Source organism: Ailuropoda melanoleuca, chromosome X, assembly GCF_002007445.2.
Source record: "Ailuropoda melanoleuca isolate Jingjing chromosome X, ASM200744v2, whole genome shotgun sequence".
Lineage (NCBI taxonomy): Eukaryota > Metazoa > Chordata > Mammalia > Carnivora > Ursidae > Ailuropoda > Ailuropoda melanoleuca.
The window spans coordinates 72,513,567-72,531,334 of NC_048238.1; the positions used below are offsets into that span (position 1 = coordinate 72,513,567).

The 17,768-nt window shown below is 37.1% G+C and overlaps 1 protein-coding gene across 4 annotated transcripts in view; it reads left to right on the plus strand.

The window, feature by feature from the left end:
- The window catches only part of IL1RAPL2 (interleukin 1 receptor accessory protein like 2), a 592,769-nt gene that overhangs the window by 30,299 nt on the left and 544,702 nt on the right, over positions 1 to 17,768 (plus strand). The window lies entirely within an intron of this gene.

Genomic DNA, 17,768 nt, shown 5'->3' on the forward strand with positions numbered 1-17,768 from the left:
CCCCCCCCCCGCCCCGCGCCTGCCAAAAAGATACTGTATCTTGTATTCCAGGCATTCCTGAACTGGAATACGAGGGTCAGCAATTTTTTTAAGTAAAAGGCCAGGTAGTAATCATTTGAGGCTTTGTAGGCAAAAGATCTCTGCCCCAACCACTTGTACATAAAAGCAGCCGTAAAAAATACTTGAAGAAATAAGCATGGCTATATTCCTGTAAAACTTTATGTATAAAAATAGGCAACTGGCAGATTTGGCCTGTAGTTTGCCAGCTCCTGGCTTAGACTCATATTTCCTACATATCCTAAAGGTATCCAAAAGCCAAATGTTCACCCTTTCTACCTAGAGATGATTCTCCTCCTATATTCCTATGTTCAGTATAGAAACCTCAAAATCATCAACACCACTTGCCTTTAGTAACATAGCAAGTCGGTCCCCTAGTCTTGTTGCTACTACATCAGAAACTTCTTTTGACACCCATTCCCATTTAGAGAGTGCCCACATTGCCTCCTAGATAATCTCCCTAACTTTAATCTCTTTCTAACCCCTAATCTTTCCTATGATCATACTACTTTCAAGTTTAAGAATATTTCATGGATTCCTGTGATACACTCCTTGGCCTCATATTAGAATCTCAGTTTAGTCTACCTTTCCAATTTAACTCTTCATTCTCTTTTATGTGCCAACATTTATGCACTGAAGGGACTGGCCATGCAGAGATATACTCATTTTGGGTTTTAATTTATTTTTCTATTTGAAAAATCAGAAATTCATTATTTATTACATGGGAATTATGCTTTGTTCTATGAACTACATTGAAATAGATAACATTTCTTCTCTAAGGGTCTTGTGTCAGATAGAAAAAAATAATGTATCAGGCATCAAAATATTACTTAAGAAGATGGTTAAATTCCAGAGGTTTAAATCCCACTGTTTTAGCTCTCTGTTTAAACCGTTATCTTCCCCCCCCATTTCAGTTTGTGTATTTTAAATTATTAGTCTGGAAAGGGTTTATATAATTTATATGGAAAGGGTTCACGTTTTGGCTTGTTCTACAGTGACTTCTGTAGAAAGATCATTCAGGAGATAATGTAGAAATTGGAATGGCAAGGAAAGAGGGGAGATACTGGAGTCAGGAGACCCATTAGGGGGATGTCACAGTAATTCAATGTGTAAACTAGAGCAGTAGATGTTAGAATGGAGAGAAGAGTGTAGAGAGCTCTTTGGTTGATAGAATTCATAGGAATGTCAGGGACAGGGATGAGAAAATGAGTAGGGTAATTTCCCAGATTTCAGATACAGGGAACTAAATAGATAGTGATGTTGTAGACTTAGATGGAAAATGAAAGAGAAGTTGTTTGGGAGGGAGTTCACCTTTGTGCACATATTGATATTGAGATACCCTTGGGGCATCGTAATAGAGATACCCCACAGGCAGTTAGATACATGAGTCTAGTACTTAGGAAAGACATCAGGGCTGGAGATATAATATTGAAAAGTGGAAGTTGAGTTACAAGTAGTGGTTGAAATAATCCAGGGAGAAGATATAGAGCAAGAAGAACAGGGTGCTGAGGACAGTTCTCTTCTTACCACTCTCCACTCGCGCTGATGGTTTTATAGCAGCTGCCCTGTTTACTCCTTGGCCTTCTCTGCTTCTGGCCTCAGAACATTTTTTACCCTTTTTTATTCCTTCCATAACACTGTAAACATGGACTTCAGCTTGTGATCACTTGTATCTGTATGCTACCATTCTTCCATTCTGCTATTAAATACTTTTAGAAAATTAAAGTAAGCCATTTTTAAAAGTTTTAATTTAAATTCCCGTTAGTGAACATACAGTGTAATATTAGTTTCAGGTGTACAATATAGTGATTCAGCACTTCCATACATCATCCTGTGCTCATCACAAGTGCACTCCTTAATCTCCATTACCTATTTCATCTGTCCCCCCACCTACCTCCCCTCTGGTAACTGTCAGTTTGTTCTCTTTAGTTAAGAATCCATTTCTTGGTTTGTCTCTCTCTCTCTCTTTTTTCCCCCTATGATCATTTGTTTTTCTTAAATTCCACATATGGGTGAAATTACATGGTGTTTGTCTTTCTCTGACTGACTTACTTTGCTTAGCAGAATATTTTCTAGCTCTATCCATGTTGTTGCAAATGGCAAGATTTCATTCTTTTTTATGGCTGAGTAATATTACATTGTGTGTGTGTGTGTGTGTGTGTGTGTGATTTATGCATTCATCAGTCTGTGGACATTTGGGTTATTTCCATAATTTGGTTATTTTAGATAATGCTGCTATCTATAAACATTGGGGTGCATGTATCCCTTTGAATTAGTATTTTGAATTCTTTGGGTAAATACCTAGTAGTACAATTGATGGATCATAGGGTAGTTCTATTTTTAAATTTAAGTAGTTCTATTTAGGTAGTTCTATTTTAAATTTAAATGGAGGAGGAACGTCCATACTATTTTCCAGAGTGGCTGCACCAGTCTGCATTCCCACCAGTAGTGTTGGAGGGTTCCTTTTCTCCAGGTCTTCACCAACACCTGTTGTTTCTTGTGTTGTTGATTTCAGCCATTCTGACAGGTGTGAGACGGCATCTCATTGTAGTTTTGATTTTGTACTTCCCTGATGATGAGTGATATCTACTGCTAATTTTTTAGATTGGATTATTCATTTTTTGGGTGTTGAGTTTGATAAGTTCTTTATAGATTTTGGATATTAACCCTTTCTCAAATATGTCATTTACAAATATCTTCTCCCATTCCAAATGTTGTCTTTTAGTTTTGTTGATTATTTCCTTTGCTGTGCAGAAGCTTTGTATTTTGATGCAGCCTCAATAGTTCAATGTTTGCTTTTGTTTCCCTTGCCTGAGGAGACATATGTAGAAAGAAGGTGCTATGACCAATGTCGAAGAGGTTACTGCCTGTGTTCTCCTCTGGGATCTTAATGGTTTCCTGTTTCACATTTAGGTCTTTAACTCTTTTTGAATTTATTTTTGTGTCTGGTGTAAGAAAGTGGTCCAGCTTCATTCTTTTGCGTGTTCCTCTCCAGTTTTCCCAACACCATTTGTGGAAGACACTGTCTTTTTCCAACTGAAAGTTCTTTCCTGCTTTGTTGAAGATTAATTGACCACATAGTTGTGGGTTCATTTCTGGGTTTTCTATTCTGTTCTTTTGATCTATGTGTCTATTTTGTGACAGTACCATACTGTTTTCATCAATATAGCTTTGTAACATAAATTGAAATCTGGGATTGCAATGTCTCCAGCTTTGCTTTTTTTTTTTTTTATCAAGGTTGCTCTGGCTATTCAGGGTCTTCTGTGGTTCCATACAATTTTTAGGATTGTTCTAGCTCTGTGAAAAATGCTGATGGTATTTTGATAGGGACTGATAGGGATTGTAGATTGCTTTCAGTAGTATAGACATTTTAACAATGTTCATTCTCCAAACCATGAGCATGGAATGTCTGTCCATTTCTTTGTGTCATCTTCAATTTCTTTCATCAGTGTTTTATAGTTTTCAGATTACCAGTCTTGCACCTCTTTGGTTAAGTTTATTCTTAGGTATCCCGTGGTTTTTGTTGCAATTGTAAATGGGATTGATTCCTTAATTTCTCTTTCTGCTGCTTCATTATTGGTCTATAGAGGTGCAACAGATTTCTGTATGTTGATTTTGTATCCTGCAAATTTGCGGAATTGCATCAGTTCTAGCAATTTTTTGTTGGAGTCTTTCAGGTTTTCATATAGAGTATCATGCCATCTGCAAATGGTGAAAGTTTGACTTCTTCCTTGCTGATTTGGGTGCATTTTATTTCTTTTTGTTGTCTGACTACTGTGACTAGGATTTGCAGTACTATGTTAAGTAAGAGTGGACATCCCTGTCTTGTGCCTGACCTTAGGGGAAAATCTCTCAGTTTTTTCCCACTGAGGATATTAGCTGTGGCTTGTTCATGTATGGCCTTTATTTTGTTGAGGTTTGTTTCCTCTAAACCTACTTTGTTGAGAGTTTTTATTATGAATATATGTTGTATTTTTTCAAATGCTTTTTCTGCATCGATTGAGAGGATCATATGGTTCTTATACTTTCTTTTATTAATGTGGTGCATCAGATTGATTTGCAAATATCGAACCACTCTTGTAGCCCAGGAATAAATCCCACTTACTCATGGTGAATGCTTCTTTTAATGTACTTTGGATTTGGTTTGTTAGTATTTTTTTTTTTTTAGAATTTTTGCATCCATGTTCATCAGAGATATTGGCCTGTAGTTCTCTTTTTTAGTGGAGTCTTTATCTGGTTTAGGTATTGGGGTACTGATGGCCTCATAGAATGAATTTTTAAGTTTTTCTTCCTTTTCTATTTCTTGGAATAGTTTGAGAAGTATAGATATGAAATCTTCTTGAAATGTTTGGTAGAATTCTCCTGTGAAGCTACCTGGCCCTGGACGTTTATTTGTTGGGAGATTTTTTATGATTGATTCAATTTCTTTGCTGATTACCAGTCTGTTCAAGTTTTCTATTTCTCTCTGTTTCAGTTTTGGTAGTTTATATGTTTCTAGGAATTTATCAATTTCTTCCAGGTTGTTCCATTTGTTGGCATATAGTTTTTCATCATATTCTCTTATAATTGTATTTCTGTGGTGTCAGTTTTTATTTCTCCTTTCTCATTTCTGATTTTACTTGTTTGGGTCTTTTTTCTTTAATATAAGTCTGGCTAAAGGTTTATCAATTTTATTGATTTTTTTTTCACAGGACCAGCTCCTGATTTCATTGATCTGTTCTATTGTTGTTTTTTAAAATTTCTGTTTTATTATAATCTTTTTATTTTAATTATATATTTTTTATCTATTTAGTGTTTATTTATTTATATTATGTTCAATTAGCCAACATATAGTGCATCATTAGTTTTTGATGTAGTGTTCAATGATTCATTAGTTGCATATAACACCCAGTGCTCACCACCACATGTACCCTCCTTAATACCCATCACCCAGTTAGCCCATTTCCCCCCCCCTTCTGTAACCCTCAGTTTTGTTCCTGGAGTCTAGAGTGTCTCATAGTTTGTCTCCCTCTCTGGTTTCTTCCCATTCAGTTTTCCCTCCCTTCCCCTGTGGTCCTCTGTGCTATTCCTTATGTTCCACATATGAGTGAAACCATATGATAATTGCCTTTCTCTGCTTGACTTATTTCACTTAGCATATATACATTTAAATATATTATTTTATTATAAATAATATATATTATGATCATTATTATTTCCTTCCTTCTGCTGGCTTTAGGCTTCATTTATTGTTCTTTTTCTAGCTCTTTACATTTAATGTTAGGGTGTATATTTGAGATTTTTCTTTCTTTTTGAAGTAGGTCTGTGTTGCTATAAACTTCCCTCTTAGGAATGCTTTTGCTGCATCCCCAATTTTTTGGAACATTGTGTTTTTATTTTCATTTCTTTCCATTTATCTTTTTTTATTTCTTTTCTGGTTTCCTGGTTGACCCATTAATTGTGTTTTTTTTAAGATTTTATTTATTTGAGAGAGAGAATGTGTGTGAGGAAGAGGGAGAGAGAATCAGAAGCAGACTCTGCACTGAGCACAGAGCCCAACATGGGGCCCAAGCCCACAACCACAAAATCATGACCTGAGCCGAGACCAAGAGTTGGACACTTAACTAACTGAGCCACCGAGGCGCCCCTGACCCATTCATTATTTAGTAGCATGTTGTTTAACCTCCACTTTATTTTTGGTCTCTCTAAATTTTTTCTTGTGGTTGGCTTCAAATTTCACAGTATTGTGGTCAGAAGATATATATGGTATGATCTCAGTCTTTTTGTATTTGTTGAGACTGATTTGTGACCTAATATGTGATCTGTTCTGGAGAAAGTCCCATGTGCACTTGAAAAGAATGTGTATTCTTCTCTTTTAGGATGGAATATTCTGAATATATCTGTTGAGTCCATCTGGTCCAGTGTGTCATTCAAAGCCATTGTTTCCTTGCTGGTTTTCTGTTTAGATGATCTGTCCATTGATGTAAATGGGGTGTTGAGGACCATTACTATTATTGTATCATTAGCAATTACTTCCTTTTATGTTTGTTATTAGTTGTTTTATGTATTTGGGTCCTCCCATGTTGGGTGCATAAATATTTACAATTGTTGGATCTTCTTGATTGTCCCCTTTATTATGATATAGTACCCTACTTCATCTCTTGTTAAAGTCTTTGTTTTAAGTCTAGTTTGTCCAATGTAAGTTTTGCCCCTCTGACTTTCTTTTGATGTCTATTTGTATGATAAATATTTCTCCATCCCCTCACTTTCAATATGCAAGTATCTTTAGGTCTAAAATGAATCTTGTTTAGGCAGCATATTGATGGGCCTTGTTTTTTTTAATCCATTCTGACACCTTATGTCTTTTGATTGTAGCTTTTAATCCATTTATATTCAGAGTAATTATTTATAGATATGTGTTTAGTGCCATTTCATTATTTGTTTTGATGTTTCTGGAGATTTTCTCTGTTCCTTTCTTGTCTTTGTCACTTTTGGTCTTACCTTTCCACTCAAAGAGTCCCCTTTAATATTTCTTGCGGGGGTGGTTTAGTGTTCACAAACCCCTTTAGTTTTTGTTTGTCTGGGAAACTCTTTATCTCTCCTTCCATTCTGAACGATAGCCTTGCTGGATAGAGTACTCTTGGCTGCAGATTTTTCTCATTCAGCAATTTGAATATATCATGTCACTTTCTTCTTGTTTGTCACATTTCTGTTGAGAATTATCCAGCTAGCTTTATGGTTGTTCCCTTATAATTTAAGGATTTATTTTGTCTTGCTGCTTTTAAGAATTTTTCTTGATCACTATATTTCATAAATTTAATCCCAATATGTCTTGATGCTGGCCTGCTTTTGTTGATTTTGGTGGGAGTTCTCTGTGCTCCTGAATATGGATGTCTGTTTCCTTCCCCAGGCTAAGGAAGTTTTCAGCTATCATTTCCTCAAATAAATTTTCTGACCCCTTTTCTCTCTTCTTCTTCTGAGACTCCTGTAATATGAATGTTATTATGTCTGATGGAGTCACTGAGTTGCCTAAGTCTATTCTCACGTTCCGTAATTCTTCTTTTTCTCTTTTGTTTAGCTTTCTTATTTTCCATTATTTTGTCTTCTGCATCACTGATTTGTTCCTCTGCTTCTTCCATTCTGCTGTTCATTGCATCAAGCCTATTTCCAATCTCTGTTATTGAATTCTTAACCTCTGACTGATTTTTTAACTCTTTTATCTCTATAATAATGGTCTCTCTGATGTCTTCCACTCTTTTCTCAAGTCCAGCAAATATCCTTATAGCTGTTACTTTAAATTCTCCATCAGGCTTGTTACTTATATCTGTTTCACTTAGATCTCTGCCGTGGCCTTATCTTGTTCTTTCATTTGGGATGAATTCCTCTGTCATGGCATTTTGTCTAAGACTCTGCCTTCTTCTCTGTGTTAGAAAAGCCAGTTATGCTTCCTGCTCCTGAGAGTAACGGCTTTATGAAGAAGAGCTCACGTAATGCCCAGGGTCTGGCACATCAGGGTGTGTTTCCCATGTGTACTGCATGTGCCTTGCTGTTGTGTTCTGGTTGCTCTTTTCTTCAGACCAGACATCTACAGAGGCTCTTCTTGCCTGCAGTTGGCAGTGTTTAGTCCTTGGCCAGAATGTGGTGAGTTTAAACTAGAGACCACATTCTCAAGCAGAGATCTACTCAGATCCAGTTCAGTTCAAGTCTTTGGGTTGACCTTTTCTCTGAAAGCATCATGAATGATAAAGAAATTATGTTTGAATAATCCTTGGTTGGACATAATCAGTGTCATGCTGAAGGCTGAGTGTTCATGTCAGCAGGAAAGAACAGTTAAAAAAGTATTCTCTGTTTATACCTCCAATAAATCCTTGTTTGTTTATTAATCAAGTTTCTGCCTAATGGAAAAAAAATGTACATAAACTCAAACCTAGTGTATTGACATTCTTATAGACTAGAGATATCATCTTTGAATGATGAAAATTTTGTTAAAAAAAAGAAAACTAAAAAAATAAAAAACCCTAACTCTTCACAATTCTAGATAAGGTTATTTTCTTGTAGACTAAAAAGGGTAAAAGAGGGTTTTTCAAAAGATCCTGAGTTTCACCAACTTACCATAGCACAGATATTTTTTTTGTTGTTGTTTGTTTTTTGAGGTCTTCCCATTGGGGCAAGTCCCTTTTTTAAAAATTTTAATTCTAAAATAGTTAACATGCAGTGTTACATTATTTTCAGGTGTACAATATAGTGATTCAACACTTCTATTTATTACTCAGTGCTCATCAACATAAGTGTACTTAATCTCTTTCACCTATTTCACCCACCCACCACCCACCTCCTCTCTGGTAACTGTTTGTTTGTTCTCTATAGTTAAGAGTCTGTTTTTTGGTTTGTCTTTTTTTTCCCCTTTGTTTATTTGTTTTGTTTCTATTTTTATTGCAGCATTATTTACACAGCACACATATTTTTTATGATTGTATTAAGTTTATATCTGTTTTACCATATATATAAGCAGCATGGCACATAGCAGATGTTCAATGAATGTCATTTGAATGTATCTGAATGGTTGCAGCTCTTCATAAAATGATAATATTAAGAAATTGATCAGAACTTTGGCTGTCCTGCTTTTTTTTAAAGCTTTTTTTTTTTTTTAGAGATGTTTCATATTCACAGCAAAATTGAGAGGAAGGTACAGAAATTCCCCATATACCTCCTGCCTCCACACATGCATACCCTATTATCTGCATCCACTGCCAGAGTGAACATTTGCTACAACTGATTAATTAACCTACACTGACACATCATTATCACCTAAAGTCCATAGTTTTCACTGTGGTTCACTCTTGTACATTTTATGGATTTGGATAAATGTATAATGGCATGTATCCATCATTATAATATCATACAGAATATTTCACTGCCCTTAAAGTCCTCTGTATTCCACTGATTCATCCTTCCTCCCAACCCTTGGCAACCACTGATATTTTTAGTGTCTTCATAGTCTTGCCTTTAACAAAAATTACATATTTGGAATCCTACATTATGTAGCTTTTTAAGATTGGCTTTGTTTTTTACTTAGTAATATGCATTTAAGGTTCCTCTATATCTTTTCATGGCTTGAGAGCTCATTTCTTTTTAGCTCTTAGTACTATTCCATTGTGTGGATATACCACAGTTTATTTACACATTCATCTACTAAAGGATATCTTTGTTGCTTCCAAATTTTGGCAATTATGAGCAAAACTTTTATAAACATCTGTGTACAGGCTTTTGTGTGGACATAATTTTTCCACTCCTTTGGGTAGATACCAAAGAACACAAATGCTAGATCATATGGTAAGGAAATGTTTGGTTTTGTAAAAAAAAAATAAAATAAAATAAAAAAAAGCCAAACTATCTTCCAAATAGATGTACCATTTTGCATTTCCGTCAGCAATGAATGAGAGTCTCTGCTGCTCCACATCCATGCTAGCATTTCATGTTGTCAGTGTTCTGGATTTTGGCCATTCTAATAGGTGTACAGTTGTGGCTCATGTTTGTTTTCATTTGCATTTTCCTGGTGACATATGATATACATCTTTGAAAATGTTTATTTGCCATCTGTATATCTTACCTTCTTTGATGAGGTTTCCGTTAAGGTCTTCGACCTATTTAAACATTTTTTTTCTTATTGTTGAGTTTTAAAAATTCTTTGTATGTTTTGCATAACAGTCCTTTATTCAGTGTGTCTTCTGCTAATATTTTCTCCCAGTCTGTGGTTTGTTTTCTAATTCTCTTGACATTGTCTTTTGTAGAGCAGAAGTTTTTAATTTTATTAACTTTCAGTTATTTCTTCCATAGATCATGTCCTTGATGTTGTAATTAAAAAAATCATTGCTATGTCCAAGGTCATCTAGGTTTTCTCCTATGTTGTTTTCTAAAAATTTTATAGTCTTGCATTTTACATTTAGTTTTGTGATCCATTTTGAATTATTTTTCATGATGGGTGTGAAGATCTGTATCTATATTCATTTTTTTAAAATTTGGATGTCCAGTTGTTCCAATGCCATTTATTTGTTTATTATTTTATTTTTTTAAAGATTTGTTTATTTGTTTGAGAGAGAGAGAGGCAGAGGGAGAGGGAGAGGAAGAGAATCTCAAGAAGATTCCCTGCTAAGCACGAAGCCCTACACGGGACTCAATCTCACAACCCTGAGATCATGACCTAAGTTGAAACTAGGAGTCAGATGCTTAATTGGTGAGCCACCCAGGCACCCCAGTACCATAAATTGAAAGACACTCTTTGCTCCATTGTGTTGCCTTTGCTTCTTTGTCAAAGATCAGTTGACTATATTTATGTAGGTCTATTTCCAGGCTTGATATTCTTTTCCATTGTTGTGTTTGTCTATTGTGTCTTAATTACTGTAGCTTTACAATAGGTCTTGAAGTCAGGTAGCATCAGTCTCCAACTTTGTTCTTCTCAGTTTTATAGTTATCCTCATGTAGATCTTGTAGGTACTTTGTTAGATATATACCTAAGTATTCCATTTTGGGGTTTTCTAATATAAATAGTATCATGTTTTTAATTTCAAATTAAAAGCTTTTTCATTGCTGGCATATATGAGAGCAACTGATTTTTGTGTATTTCCTTATATCCTGAAACCGTGTTATAATTGCTTACTAGTTTCAGGTTTTGTCAGCTCTTACAGATTTTCTGCATAGATCATCTATCTGCATAGATCAATCATACATCTATGAACAAAGATACTTTTTATATTTTCCTTCTGAATCAATCAGATATTTTCTTTTCGTATCTATTGCATTAGCCAGGAGTTTTATTATGGTGTTGAATAGGAATGGTGAGATGGGGCATCTTTGCCTTATTCTTAATTTTAGTGAAAAATCTTGTAGATTCTTACCACTAAGTGTGATGTTAGCTGTAGGTGTTTCATAAGTATTCTTTACCAAGTTGAGGAATTTTCCCTGTAGTCCTAGTTTGTTGAGAGATTTTATCATCAATTGATGTTGGATTTTGTCAAATGCTTTCCTGGCATCTACTGATATACTCATGTAATTTTTTTCTTTAGCCTGTTAATATGATGAACTACATTAATTGAGTTTTGAGTTTTTGAACCAGTTTCCATAGCTGGGATAAATCCCACTTGGTTGTGGTGTATCATTTTTATACATTACTGGTTTTGATTTCCTAATATTTTGTTGAGGATTGTGCATTTATGTTCATGAAAGACATTCAGTGTGTAGTTTTCTTGTAGTATCTTTGGTTTTGGTGTTAAGGTAATGCTGGTATCATAGAATGAGTTAACAATTATTCCCTCTGCTTTTATCTTCTGAAGTAGAGTGTAGAGAATTTGTATAATTTCATCCTTAAATATTTGGTAGAATTCACCAGTAAATCCATCTGGCCTGGTGTTCTATATTTTGGAGGGTTATTAATTTTGGTTCAATTTCTTTAATAGCTATAGGCCTTATTCATATTGTCTCTTTCTTCTTGTATAAATTTTTGCGGATTGTGCCTTTCAAGAAATTGGTTCTTTTGATCTAGGTTATCAAATTTGTGGGCATAGAGTTGTTTGTAGTATTCCTTCATTATACTTTTAATATCATGGGAACTATAGTGATATCCTCTCTTTTCTTTCTGGTATTAGTAATTTGTGTCTTCTCTCTTCCTTTTCTTGTTCTTTTAAATCATTAACATTGCATGTTTCTAGTTATACATGCTTAATTTTGCTCTCATCTGAAAGTCTCCTTTACAACAAGGTCAAAGATATTTTTCAATACAATTTTCCTACTTTTGTAATAATTTTGAAAGAATGGAATTCATCAAAGGGCCTAAGATCTTGTTTATTTTTTTAATTTTTTAATTTTTAAATAAATATTTTTAATTTTTTTTCTCTAATTGATTTGGCATGTGTGTTGTTATACACTCCTTAGTGAATTCCAACTTCCATGGTCACCATCCAGATCTTGTTTGTTTATTGATTTGCTTCCCTTCCCTGAATCTGTTAATTATATCAGTTCATAGGTCTTATGTTTCAAGTAGGACAATATCATCCAAGGGTGGTAGATTGATTAAATGATAGTATTGCATAACAGTCAATTGACATTTCAAAAATGTCAAAAAAGATATTTTGTTTTAGTTTGCTGATCATTAGATAGTTCTGGGATTTGCAAAGAAAGTAATTTGAAATGAGGATTACACAATTGATGGAACCATTTAGAAAAGTTTCAGTATGTCCTGAGGCATTTTATCTGGGCTTCTGCATTTATTTATTTATTTATTTAATATATTTAATTTAATTGGGGAGGCGGAGGAGCAGAGGGAGAGGGAGAAGCAGACTCCGTGCTGAGCATGGAGCCCAATGCAGCTCAATCCCACAACCCTGAGATCGTGACCTGAGCCAAAATCAAGTGGGACACTTAACCAACTGAGCCACCCAGGCACCCTGGCTTCTGCTTTTCGATATGAAAAAAGTTCCCTAATTTATTTAGTTTCTTTTTAATCAGTTAGTGCTGGTGATAGAAAAATATTACATAAACTCAAATTCTGAAATAAAACTTAAGATTTTATAGTATAAACATATTGTATAAATGGGAGTTAGAAAGAGACTTCTGGATTCATCATGTACATTTTAAATCCTGGATCTTACTTTTCCTGTCAGGTAACCCAAGATTGATCAACATTTTCCCTTAGAAATACTTCTTGGGAAAAAAAAAGTATAAATTATGACCTAAAGTAGCTAACATGAACACTTTGGAATAGGAAGTGAGGTTTATTCATAAATTTGAAAATTATTTTGTGCTGTGCATATTAACTTTATTCTTTAAATGTTATCTTTACAATCTACATTTCTTTCTATGAGCTTCCCCAAGTTTGTGTGGATAACCGCAAGTTAGTTTGGTTGTTAATCCATATTAACATCAAGTTCTGAGAGTAACCAGGGGCTAACAGCCAAAACCTTGGTTCTAATCCCCTAACCAGCTATATGTGCTTAACCGATTTATTTGTCCTCTCTGTGTCTACATTTTACTCCTCTGCGAAGTGTAGATGATACTTCCCCTGCACAGTTTCCTGGATTATTGGCAGAATTAAGTAAAATAAGAGATGTGGAAGTACTTAAAAGATTAGAAATGCATGCAGTTGTAAGGCCCTTCTGTAATATCACTGCAAAGGCCCTTTGCTCCTATTGAGCCTGAATGTTCTCCCTGACCTCCTCAGAATGTGAAGGGAGGTCAGAAAAAAAGTAGAATCCCCATTGTTGCACACTCATCAGTCTTCCTCCTCAAACTTGCATAGCCCTAATTATACCTAATGAAAGAAAAGTAACATTTCTAGGTCCCAGTTTCAGGAAACATTTTAAATAGAACTGGCCTGGGGCATTTTTCTAAATAAAACCTAAATAATGCAAGATTGTTAGCAGGAACTGTGCCAGGGCTGGATTATACAACTAATAAAAATCAACCTGAGTCTTAGACTGTCAGGCAGCCCTGATCATACCAACCCCAGGTCAGTTATGGAGACAGTAGGACTCACACCTGGCCTTGCCTTCGAGTTCCAGAGATCTTGGTCATCATCAAGGACTTTATACTGGGCCTTGTTCATGGGTTAACAAGCAATTTGTCAGCAGCCTTTCACATGCTAGAGACCAGAGCAAGAATGAATTCATGCAGAGCCTAAGCCTAAGGTTGCTTGTGGGTGAGAAAGAAAACTGAAACGTGTTCTCCTTCAACCCATCAGCCATCCCCAGGTTGGGTTTCCTGCCCTCATCCCTACCCCAAGTTAATGATGGTGCTGTTGGCATGGCCTGCATAGTTTATAATTTGGAGGGGTTGGGGAAGGAACACATAAAATAGTATCTCTTGTCTTTTGTCCCTGGAAAATTTACCTAGAGGCCTGGGCTTTATTATACAAGGCATTTGTCTAAGAAACTCCCAGAAGTGTTAGTGAAACCCTTGCTCACAATTTGACTTCCAAGGTTCTGGCCTTTGCCAAGTAGCTACTGCTCATATTAACTGGAAGTGTCTCCCTGCCTTAACTGTTTTCTTTTGATTCACTTCTTTTTGTGTGTGTGTCAGTGTATCTTTTTGACCCTTTCAGACCTTCATGGCCCTCTGGTATTAGGTGTATTGCCCAACTGACCTCTTTTAGACTCTTCCCTAAAAAGTAGCACCCCAACCCAGTGGCATACCTTAACCCATTGCCACCAGTGTATTGTTTTTATTATACTGGTGATTGATTGTCTATATTACATATAAATTATAATTATTATTTATTAGTAATATGTAACAACTAATCCTAACAGTAATAACAATTCTAACTGCAATTTATCAAATATCTGCTATGTGCCAGATGCTCTATTATATGTTTTATATATATTATTTTGCTTAGTATTTACAACAGACTGGAGAGGTCAGTTATTATAATCATTCCAACTGAAAATGGTAAACGTATTTTTGCTCATGGTTGTATAATGAAAGGAATTCCTGTCTCCAACCTCTAATGGAATCACAATAAAGAACTTCTTATCCTCATTTTTCAGCTGAGGAATCTGAGACTGAGATATGTTACATTACTTGTTCAAGAACACAGAACTAGTTGAACCCAGGGGATCTTAATTCAAACCTGGTGCTTTGTTAAGAAACCAATCTATTATGTTGGTCCCTTACTTAGAGTAGGTTTTCTCCCCAGGGCTGAATACATTTGGGATAGTAAGCTTCTTTCCGGGCACTGGACATTCTATCTGCTTTTATTGTTGAGACTGCTGGTCAACAGCTCTCTTTCCCTGGGGGCACACCATAATAATGGGAAGATATTTAACAAGTAATTCTCTTTCATCTGTAGGGATGAGCACCATAGAGCAGATATGATCAAAGTCTGTAACATCAAGTACTGTTCAGAACACTTTTTAAACCCAAGAGGTAATTCTTTCTTCTATGTTCAATACCTTTAAAAAACTGTGACCATTTATCTTCCCTCCATTTCTATACCTATCTTAGTCCTCCTTGTGTCCTAGTTGTAACTGTTCTTTGCTAATATGCTGATGCACAAAACTTGGCTAAACCTTACCCTCGTGGTACAAGAATACCTGAAAAATTATCCTGAGTCATATTTAAACAAGGAATATGACACTTGACCAGCCATATACCTGAATCTGTAGAATGAGGAAGAGAGGTTAGTATCATAAGGGGATTGATGCAAAAGTAAAGCAGAGAGGACATGTCTCATCAATCAACATACCTTTGATGCCCTGTCTTCTAATCAGCTAACATTTACTGAACATCTAATGTTTATTCATTTAGATCTCAGGGATAGAGTGATGAACAAAAACAACAAATTCCATGCTTGCATTTAACAAATAAACAGAAGAGAGAAGGTCAGAGAGAGGAAAAAGGGGGTAAGATGGCAGAGGAGTAGGGGACCCCTTTTTCAGCCTGTCCCCTGAGTCGAGCTGGATAGGTACCAGACCAGCTTGAACATCCATGGAATCAGCCTGAGACGCAGGAAAATACATCTGGATCTCTACAAATGAACATCTCCAGCACCGAGTATTGAGGTATGAAGCAGGGAGCCGTGAAACCGTGCACAGATTTCGGAAGATAAACGGAAGGGGGAAGGAGCCACCGCGTTCGGGCACCGGGAAGCGGCAGCCACCTGCACGCGGGAGCGGGTGGACTCCCAGACCGGCACCCACGAGAGAGCAGACTGAGACCGTGAGCCGGGAACACGCGCCACCAGATTGATGGCCGGAGCTTCGGAGCGTGCAGGAGTGGCTGGCAGCTGTCAGCTGGCGGTATTAGAAACACAAAGGACAGAGATGCACCGGCCCTGGAAGTGAGGGCTGGGACGCCAGGTGTGGGGCGCACATCCCGGGACGCTGCAGAGTTGAGCAGCGCCAACAGTAACAGAGTTAATGGCCAGAACATCAGTGGAGAATGGCCCGCGATCCCTCTGTTCTGAGACAGAGGCTGAGATTCGGCCGCTGCTGCTCTGACTCTCAGAAGAGGCACAGCAAACCGCCAGGGAAAGCCGCCAGAGAACAAAAGCCTGGAAATACCGGCTCACAGCGTGCCCATCCCCATCCCCCCCCCGCAGGGGACATGGAGACTCTACCCAAACAGGGTTTCCTGAGTATCGGCGCAGCAGGCCCCTCCCCCAGAAGGCAGGCTGAAAAATCAAGAAGCCTGGGGCGCCTGGGTGGCGCAGTCATTAAGCACCTGTCTTCAGCTCAGGGCATGATCCCGGCGTTCCGGAAAGGAGTCCCTCATCGGGCTCCTCCGCTGGGAGCCTGCTTCTTCCTCTCCCACTCCCCTGCTTGTGTTCCCTCTCTCGCTGGCTGTATCTCTGCCACATAAATAAATAAAATCTTTAAAGAAGAAGCCCACATCCCTAAGATCCCTATAAAACAAGGGCGCACGGCCAGGGTCCCGGTCAATAATTTGGGCTCTGGACAACCCTGCAACCTCTCCTCATCAGAATGACAAGAAGGAGAAGTCCCTCCCAGCAAAGAAAAGACAATGAGTCTGTGGCCTCTGCCATAGAAATAATGGATATGGATGTAACGAAATTATCAGAAATGGAATTCAGAGTAACAATGGTCAAGATGATGTGTAGACTTGAAAAAAGTATTAATGAAAATGTTAATGAGAATATAGAATCCCTAAGGGCAGAAATGAGAGTGAATCTGGCAGAAATTAAAAATTCTATAAGCCAAATGCAGTCAAAACTAGAGGCTTTGATGGCCAGGGTCACCGAGGCAGAGGAACGTATTAGCGAATTGGAGGATGGGTTAGTAGAAGAAAAAACGAAAATAGAAGCTGGACTTAAAAAAATCCACGCCCACGAATGTAGGTTACGGGAGATTACTGACTCAATGAGACGTTCCAGTGTCAGAATCATCGGCATCCCCAAGGGGGTGGAGAAAAACAAAGGTCTAGAAGAGATATTTGAACAAATTGTAGCTGAAAACTTCCCTAATCTAGCAAGGGAAACAAACATTCATGTCCAAGAGGCAGAGAAATCCCCTCCCAAGCTCAACCACGACAAACCTATGCCACATCACGTCATAGTGCAATTCGAAAATATTAGATCCAAGGATACAGTATTGAAAGCAGCCAGGGCAAAGAAATTTCTCACGTACCAAGGCAAAGGTATCAGAATTACGTCAGACCTGTCTACACAGACCTGCAATGAGAGAAAGGGTTGAGGGGGCATTTTTAAAGCTCTTTCAGAGAAAAACATGCAGCCAAGGATCCTTTATCCAGCAAGGCTCTCATTCAGAATTGATGGAGAAATAAAAACCTTCCAGAATCGCCAGTCATTAACCAATTTCGTAACCACGGAACCAGCCCTACAGGAGATTTTAAGGGGGTTCTATAAAGGTAAAAAGGCCCCAAGAGTGATACAGAGCAGAAAGTCACAACCGATACAAACAAAGACTTTACTGGCAACATGGCATCATTAAAAGCATATCTCTCAGTATTCAGTCTCAATGTGAATGGCTTGAATGAGCCCATAAAATGCCACAGGTTTGCAGATTGGATAAAAAGAAATGACCCATCCATTTGCTGTCTACAAGAGACTCATTTTGAACCCAAAGATACATTCAGACTGAGAGTAAAGGGATGGAGTACCATCTTTCATGCAAATGGACCTCAGAAGAAAGTTTTGGTAGCAATTCTCATATCAGATAGATTGGATTTTAAACTAAAGTCTATAGTTAGAGACACAGAAGGGCACT